We start from the raw sequence: 9,194 nt of genomic DNA, 5'->3' as shown, positions 1-9,194 counted from the left end.
GGCTCTGTGGGATTTTATACACATGTGACCGATAGGATGACATCGACAGATTTGAAAGAAAATTTTATTACGGTAATTAATTCTAGTGCGTGGGAGACAACAACTGATACAAGGCTGCAATAAATTTTAAAAAATACAACAAACAGACCCTACTCTTTTTCTATAACTGTAATAATATTATATATTCAAATTGAAAACATTAAATAAAGAAATAGGAAGGGCGTTGGAACTTGGGGGGTGCTACAATAAATATTATATTACAAAGTAGATCTCCGATATTTTTTTCTCTCTCTAACTTCTTTTAATTTTTTTTCGACTTTACGTGCAAATAGCTACCTGTATATTAAAGAAAATAATACGAAAAACTGCGATTTTAATCTCTTAAAGTAGAAAATATTGAATTTTTTATTCTAACGATTTATGAGTTTATACTATAAAATCAAAATAAAAAATTTAAATTTTTATTATTACTAATCAATATTAGTCATAATTTTAAGTCATAGTTAAACCATTTGCTACGATTTTGCCCATGTAATGCTTTGGCTACACTTGAAGAAATAACAAAAAATTATTGTTACAAAGTCATGACTGATTTGTACTTGCCATGATTTTCTATTTTTGAGCTATAATAATTAATTATAGTGAAAAATCATATTTTTTTTAGAATTAATAGATTTAGTATCATAGGCTAAAAATTAAAGATTTGGGATTAAAAAAAGCTATAATTTTATACTCTATGAAATCAAATTTGTGCTTAACCTATAAACTATGGGTAAGAAACATAATATTTTTTATTGTGTGAGATCAAAAACATATAATTTTCCAAAATAATGGGTTGCGGACTTTGATGTTATAGTTCTTGAAATTCTGACCAGTAAAGATTATATTGATATGTCTGAAGGATTTGTAGTCTTCATGGGAACTTTGAGAATGTGTAGTGGTATTTTTAAATAAAAGAAGATAGGGTTTCTGAAAGACGGAACCTTTCTTTTCTATTTCTTTTTATATCTAAACTTAGCAAAATCGTCTTCTTACAACATTAAATAAATATTTTTTATTGATACTGCAATAATTAATAGTAATTTGTGAAAGTTTGCTATCATATAATATATAAGAGATTTAATTGTATATATTCAAACTTAACACCATTAATGTTAATTTCAATTTAGCTTCGTAAACAAGTACTTAATTGGTAAGTGATTCTTCTTGTTTCAAATTTTATATTGCACACTCAAATATTAGAAATAATTCTGAAATCCGATTTTACATGTATCTTTTAGGAAATGAATCGAGTATAATAATATCAATTATCAATAATTATTAATTAGTATTTTCTTAGATTTTATATAAATATTTTTGGATTTGTTATAATTTGGAATAATACGTCTATTTTTTTTCATGTGTGGTCCAACTAACAGATTTTTCTATTAGTCAAAATTTTTTAAATTAATTAATATTTTAAAAAAAATTGAATATATCAAGATTAAATTAATATACTTTAATTAAATTTATAAAAAAAACTAACTTATCATTTTATATTTAGGAATCCTGAAAGAAACCGACTAAAATAGATATGATTCATTATTACATGCATGTTGAAAGCTTCCTCCAAAGATGCAGCAAAAATCATGAGAATAGCATTGGGGGAGTTGCGTGGAAGACAGAAACTATACCATGTTCAGAAAAGGTAAAGATGATGATGATTTTATTATATAGTATATTGATTTTAACTGCTTAGATCTTAATCAATCACGCACACAGGCGGTGCCTCCTGCAACAGAGCTCATCGGATTTCGCACCCCAACTATTATTTTATTGTTTTAGTTGAAAAAAATCTGCTCAAAATATCGACTGTCCTAACTTATTTTTAACTGCTCAGATTTATGACACAGCCTGTGATTATAGGACACGTGGAGACGGGTTGCCCGCTGGTTTCTGAGACCGCCCTGTGGGTTTAGGTCCGTATGGTAGTGGGCGGTAAATGGTAATAGACGGACGCCCAAGAATATAGAGCCTCATTCTCTCACTCTGTTACGCTGCCTGCTCTACTTCGCATTTGCCCTTCTCAATGCCCATTATTATTTATCAATATTTGAATTTAACATTATAATAACTTTCGTTTGGGTAAACAATAATTAGCTTTCATAAACTTTGATATAATTACGAATAATTCTCTTATTATTTGAAAAATTACAACTAAAACCTTCAAATTGAACATAATTATGTAACGTTTAAACGGTGAAGTGGACTTTGCAATTTATGCTTGTTGATGTTTTTAAAAAATAAAAATATATATAATTGGAACAATATAAAAAATGAGTGTGGATAAAATAGATAATCTAGAGCGAATATTAGTTCATAAAAATTATAAAAAATATATAAAACTATAACTTATAATATAAAAGGATATTTTGGTCAATTCATTATAAAAAATTGATAGAAACCTAGCCGAATTGGCTCGTTGTTAGACAGATGTTAAAATCAGGAGGTATTTATAATTTTTCAAACAACAAGTAGGTATCTATAATTATACCAAACCTCATGAGAGGTGGTTGTAATTTACTCTTTAAATTTTATTGACAAAAAAGATGTGTATATAGAATAAAATATGAGATATATTATATATTAATTAACAAAAAAATGTACTATTTACTCTTTTTTTTTTTTTGAATTTTCACCAGAAATATCAGCATGCTTCAAAGGCAATTTCTGCTTATTTAAATGGCTTAAGCTTTGTAGACCAAAAAACAGAAAGACAAACAAAAAGGCAGAAAGAAATCAAGAACGGACAGGCCAGACAAAGAAATAGACAAATCAAATCGTTATAATGTTTGGATTCGTTTTTTGAGTGTTTTGTTGTATTTTATAGAGATAGAGAGAGAAAAATAAAGATAAATAAATGTGTGTTAGAGATAGTATGTATGTTTAGATTTATTTTTATAGATAATTTAGAATAAGTATTATATATTTAATGTTGTGTTTGGGGTGACAAATTACTATTCATTGTCAAATCATATCTTTTTTAGATATATTTATGTATATATGTGTATATTTATACTAAAATAGTTAAGAACATCTAACATTAGGTGTTTTTAAATGACCACAAATATTAAATATTTTTTGACTTATTTAAAAAATAATTTGAAAACGAAAACAAACATAGTGTCTCTGTTTCCCTCCAATTTACTGAAAACTGAGACGACATAATCTCCTGGTTAGTGCCATCCTCTGTCAAACATTCAATCCAGCCGAAAGATGGTTTGAAGAAACGGGTTTTCGGCTGACAAACGTAGACTCACTTCACAACACTAAAGAAAGAAATATAATTATGAATAATTAGAATTTTTTTATATAGTTAATTATTATTTTTTAAAGTAAAAAAAATAGAAATAATTATACTCCCTTCCCCTTAGATTTGTTGTAATTACACGTAAACTCTCTGTGATTCGAGAAATTACATCTTACACCCTTGAGATTTGCTTTTGTCTAACAAATAAATTTTTACATTAGTTAAAGTTCATCGAATCTGCTGATATTAACAAAAAAAATTGGAAAAAAAATTATATTTATCCCTGATTGACTTATTATTGATTTATTACAAGTCAAATAATTTTTTTATGATCAAAGTACCCTCATACGTTTTTCCTCGTCAATACATGTGATGAAGTATACATTTACTGTTACAAGGGTAGTTTAGTCGAAAAAAATTCTTTTGACCTGTAATAAGTCAGTAATAAGTTAATCGAGTGTAAATATCAATTTTCATTCAGCCTTTTTATTAATATCAACAAATTCGATGAATTTTGACTAACAGAGACTTATTTGTTAGACGAAAGAAAACCTCAGGGATGCTAGATGTAATTTTTCAAACCATAGAGGATCTATGTGTAATTACAACAACTCTCAGGAGAGAAAATTGTAATTATCCCAAAAAAGCATGATGAATACTGATTAATTACAATTGTGTAACGATTATTAGTTATTGTTTCTGTAAATGATGCCAAAATATTAATACAGTTAAAAATCAAAATAAATATTTGACTATAGGTAAAATCATAACAAACAGTGATCAATTGTAGTAAAAACTTAAGAGTTCATATTGATTTTGTTTAACGATGGTAGATAGTATCGATTTATTGTGATTTTTAAGTTGTAGTGATCTATGATAAAGGAATAATTGATTTTTTTCATAGAGTAAGTGTGGAACCTTTTTTCTTATTTTTTTTTAGCATTAATAGCTTTATATTACCTAAAATTGTTAAATGTATTATTTTGAACCCATCAATTTGTTATTTTTTATGGTGGACATTGTGATTTATGCATTTGAGAAATTGATAATATTAGAGTAAAGGTTTTATTTAAACAATAAGGTTGAAATTGAAATGGGTTTTTGAATTAACAAGAATTGCTTTATATATTTGGTACATTATTACAAATTTCTGTTATCAAATTAAGGCAGTTCTTCTTCATATCTAACTATAAATCCTTTTTTTTATCTACTTTTATGTGATAAATATTTTTGTTATTATTTAAACATAGTTTTGAATTAATATAAAATATGATTTTAAGAAAATTCAAAGGAGATAAGTTTATGACATGATTGCGGAAAAAAACAAAAAATAAAAATAAAAACAATGAAGAAAAGAAAGAGGAATAATATGACAAAAATTTCCCATTTTTCCTCTCAAATGGACTAATTAAATTAATACATATGACGACAATTATTTCAAGTGTTGAGAAAAAAAAAATAATGTAAATATAAATGTGAATGATATTTTGAGAGAAGTAGAAAATACGTAGACAAACGTGAGGCGATTGGGAGTTGGATTTTGGTGGGAAAGGCGTGTGGCAGAAACTGTGTTGGTAGAAAAATACTAAATCCTGCGTCGGCCACGTCTCCCTTTCTTCTTCCTTCACCACTCTTTTTATCGGAATCTCATCATCCAAAATGCTTTCCTTCCTAAAAATATCTGCCCCATACTAAATTCAACCTCACTCAACTAAGTTCAAACTTAATTACTCAAATAAATAAAAGACAGTAAGTTTAAACTTGAGTATGAGTTTGAACTTCCCATATATGTTGATTGGGTCTCATGACATCACAAATATTTAAATAGAAAATTTGTGTATTTTTGTTAAATTTGATTGGATCCAATTTGGAGTCCCGAATTCATCATGATAATTCACGGACACTTGAATGGTGAAATTATGGTATGAGGAATTTTAAAGTATTAATATCTTGTCTTATAAATACTCCAAGAGAATTTGGAGATAGAGTACATTATATTTCGACAAAATATTTTTTGTTCTATTCCTTGATTCTGTATCCGAACTACTTTAGTATGGAAAGATTTTGGACTTTTAGTTGGGGATTTTTCAACAAGTTTATTGTTTATTTGTTTTATAAAGTTCTAGTACTTACCGGAGATTGAACTGCCCTTGCAAGTCTTAATGATCTCGACTCAAATCACATATCTACTATAATAGGTTAAGCTCAACGACGTAAAGAAAAAGTACTAGTTTTAATTAATTAAATATTTTGGTGATGGAGCCTTATGTATTGATTTGATATGTTGTTTTTACCAATTTTGATGTTGTTAGAAAGTTATCCCAGTTATAAATTCTTTTATGTACATAATTGCTATGAAACGTCTGAAATTGGAATCACCATTGTCAGTCAAAGTTGTAACTAGTTCGTAGGGTCATATGATTTATATCTATAAGCAGGGGAAATGGATAACCTGAAAAGAAAAAAGTAAATAAATTTAAATTTGCAAAAGTGATTTAAACTAAATCGATTGATATTTAAATAGTATGATTTTATAGGTAAAGAAGGGCCGAAAAGTTAAATTTTACTAAAATAAATACATAATATAAATGAATGAACCGTGACCAATATTTATATAATTGCTATGATTTTTGCACCAAAACTCCATTTATAATATATTTAGAAATTAAAGAATGAAGCACAAACATTAAGCAGGAATCCGATAAGAATAGCTTGAAAAAAGTGAAGTAAGAGACAAAATTAAAGTATAAGAAATACATCGAATTCCACATGATCCGAAGATGAATAAACGTACACTTATATATATAATTAATTAATTAATTAATTAAAATCACCATGATAATCAATATATAATACACCTATATATAACATAGTATAAAATAACGAAAAAGCCTATGACTTAAAAATACGTAGATACCAAGATACAATATCAAATTTAAATACTGAATGAACGTGTGTTAATATATTAAATCGAAAATTTTGGGTATATGCATTATTTCTAGTGCAATAGCGAATAAATGATAAGTGGAGGTGGCTTGGTATGGATTCCATAATAGCTACCAACACCATCACCACTGCAAAGTTGCCCACCATCACCACTCTATTATTATCACTATACATTTGCCTTTCCAAAATGTGGACATAATCATCATCTCATAACAATTTATTGACATACTTAGCACCTAATTTAGTATGTCTATTATATACTGTATAAATATGTTTCGTGTTTTTTGTTTGAGTGACTAAAATATTTATTAAAATTAAAAGTTAGCAAATAATTTTTTTATGATACAAAATCTACATAATGTTTGGATTCGTTTTCTGAGTATTTTGTTGTGTTTTGTGGAAATAGAGAGAGAAAAACAAAGATCAATAAATGTGTGTTAGAGATAATATGTATGTTTGGATTTGTTTTTGGAGATAATTTAAAATAAGTATTATATATTTAATGTTGTGTTTTGGGAGACAAAAAATACTATTTATTGTCAAATCATGTCTTTGGAGATAATTTAAAATAAGTATTATATGTTTAATATTGTATTTTGAGAGATAAAAATTACTATTCATTGTCAAATCATGCCTTTTTTATATATATTTATGTATATATGTGTGTATCTATATATGTATGTTTTTATGCTAAAACAGTTAAAAACACCTAAATAAGGTGTTTTTGAATGATGACAAACATTGGGTATGTTTTGACTTGTCTCGGAAATAAGTTGAAAATGAAAATAAACATAGGCATCGATTTTATTTAACTGTAGTTAACAATTATTAGGGCAAAATATTTTTTAGTCCTATAAAATAAGGGCATTTTTTTTGTTACCATAACTATGGGAGATGATATTTTTAGTCCAATAAAACTCAAAATTACGTCTTTTTTGTTCCAAAAAAGTCTCAAAACCTGTCGTAGTTGTAGTATAAAAAAAATTCTATTCTTATTTTGTGGGACTAAAAAAATATTTTGCTCTAATTATTATATATCATGAATTTTAAATTATAACTATTAATATTATAGTCAACAGAATTTTTTTTGTCTAATAATATATGGACATATATATCATATTACAGGTCGATAGAACATGTCTACAGTGTAGAAACTAACGCCATACGATGTAATATAATACTAGTATATTTCCTTGATTTCCACGACTTCCACGAATTCGTCGAAAAACAACTCACAAAGATTCAGGATTCTAACTTATTTTCATAATGATGAAAAGAAGAAAGTATGGTAGAAGGAACAAGACTCAGAGGGCGTTTGGCTAAGCTTACAAACTTCTAAAAATATTTTATAAAATAATTAGAGAGCTTATAAATTTTAATAAAATATTTGACTAATATTTTTAAAAGAGCTTATTGTGAGTGGATGAATGATGATATTTTTGTCGTATGATATATTAATTTTATATAGTTTATAAGATTCTATAAAAAAAAGTTAGGAAGGTTAATTTTTTTTAAAAAGTTTATAAAATCCAAAACATCTTATTTTGAGATCTTATAAACTCGTTAAAAAAAATTATCAAATACTTTATTAAAACTTATAAATTTTCTAACATCTTATAATATGTCTTAGGTATGGCGTTACAAACAATCTGGACAAAAGAAAAATTCCAAATGCCACAAAAATCCAACCAAAAGCAGAGAATTGGAGTTTTGATGAGAGCACAATTTGTGAACCGAATCATTCTGCGTTTGGGAATTCCATTGTAAAGCTATTGCAATCACTTAGTCATATCATCCATCGAATCCGACCAAGCTGTCAATCGCATAGCAATTGCAGATGTTCCATTTGTTTTTTTTTTCTTTTTAATGATCTTCCTGTAGAAAATTCCCTCCATGAAGTTACCTATCTTGCATTACTTTTTTTTTTTTCCTAGAAAAAAAATAAAGTTTTAAGTTCTTAATTATTTCACTATCTTGTATATAATGATTAAATATCTTGTAATTATTTTAAAGTTGTTGATGAAAATATATTGGGTAAATTACATTTTGCCATCTGAACTATACCATTTTTATACTTTGCTATCAACACTTTTTTTATTTTGTGTCAACTTGTCATTTCAATTTTGCAAAATTTGTATTTTGCCATATGAACTGTACTCATTTTTATACTTTGCTATCAACACTTTTTTTTTTTATTTTGTGTCAATTTACCATTTTAATTTTGCAAAATTATATTTTGCCATATGAACTATACTCATTTTTATACTTTGCTATCAACAGTTCTTTTATTTTGCGTCAACTTAACATTTTAATTTTGTAAAATTTATATTTTGCTATATATGACCTTCTTTTTATTGATTTTTTTTTTCCGAAAAAATATTACATGTTGTATATATACGAAAAATATCACATCATATAATTCTTAAATATCACTTGTGAATGCATGTGATGTTTCTTTTGAAAAAAAACTTGGTTAAAAAGTAGTTATAAATGAAAAAGTGTAAAATTTTATAAAGTTGAGATGTATGATAAGTTGACACAAAAAAAAAAAAAATTAAATACAAAAGTGTAAAAACGATTATAGTTGTGATGGTTAGATAAAATGAACCCAAATATATATTAAGTAATAATAATTTGAATGTTGTGATAATATATTCATTAAAGACAAGAATTGTACATAAAATTATCATTATATATGATAAATGATGCATTTAGAGTGACAATATAAAATTATTTGTGGTCACTTAATTTTTTTTTTGGTAAAGCGGTCTATGCCTAGATTGGAAGATTGGCACTGCTCTCTATTTGTTTGTTAAAATTCCAAATGGGAAATACTGTTAGAAGACACGACTCAAAGCATCGAATATAAATAAAGGAGTATTTACTCAATTTGATTAGCCGAAATACTTCATTTCGACATATGTTGGCCATTGATTTGATGACAAAATATAGAGTAAAA

The sequence above is a fragment of the Sesamum indicum genome, linkage group LG2 (genome assembly GCF_026168435.1).
Source record: "Sesamum indicum cultivar Baizhima isolate 11 linkage group LG2, ASM2616843v1, whole genome shotgun sequence".
In the NCBI taxonomy this organism is placed as follows: Eukaryota; Viridiplantae; Streptophyta; class Magnoliopsida; order Lamiales; family Pedaliaceae; genus Sesamum; species Sesamum indicum.
The sequence above is the reverse complement of the archived record's forward strand: the minus strand, read 5'-3'. Positions refer to the sequence as shown.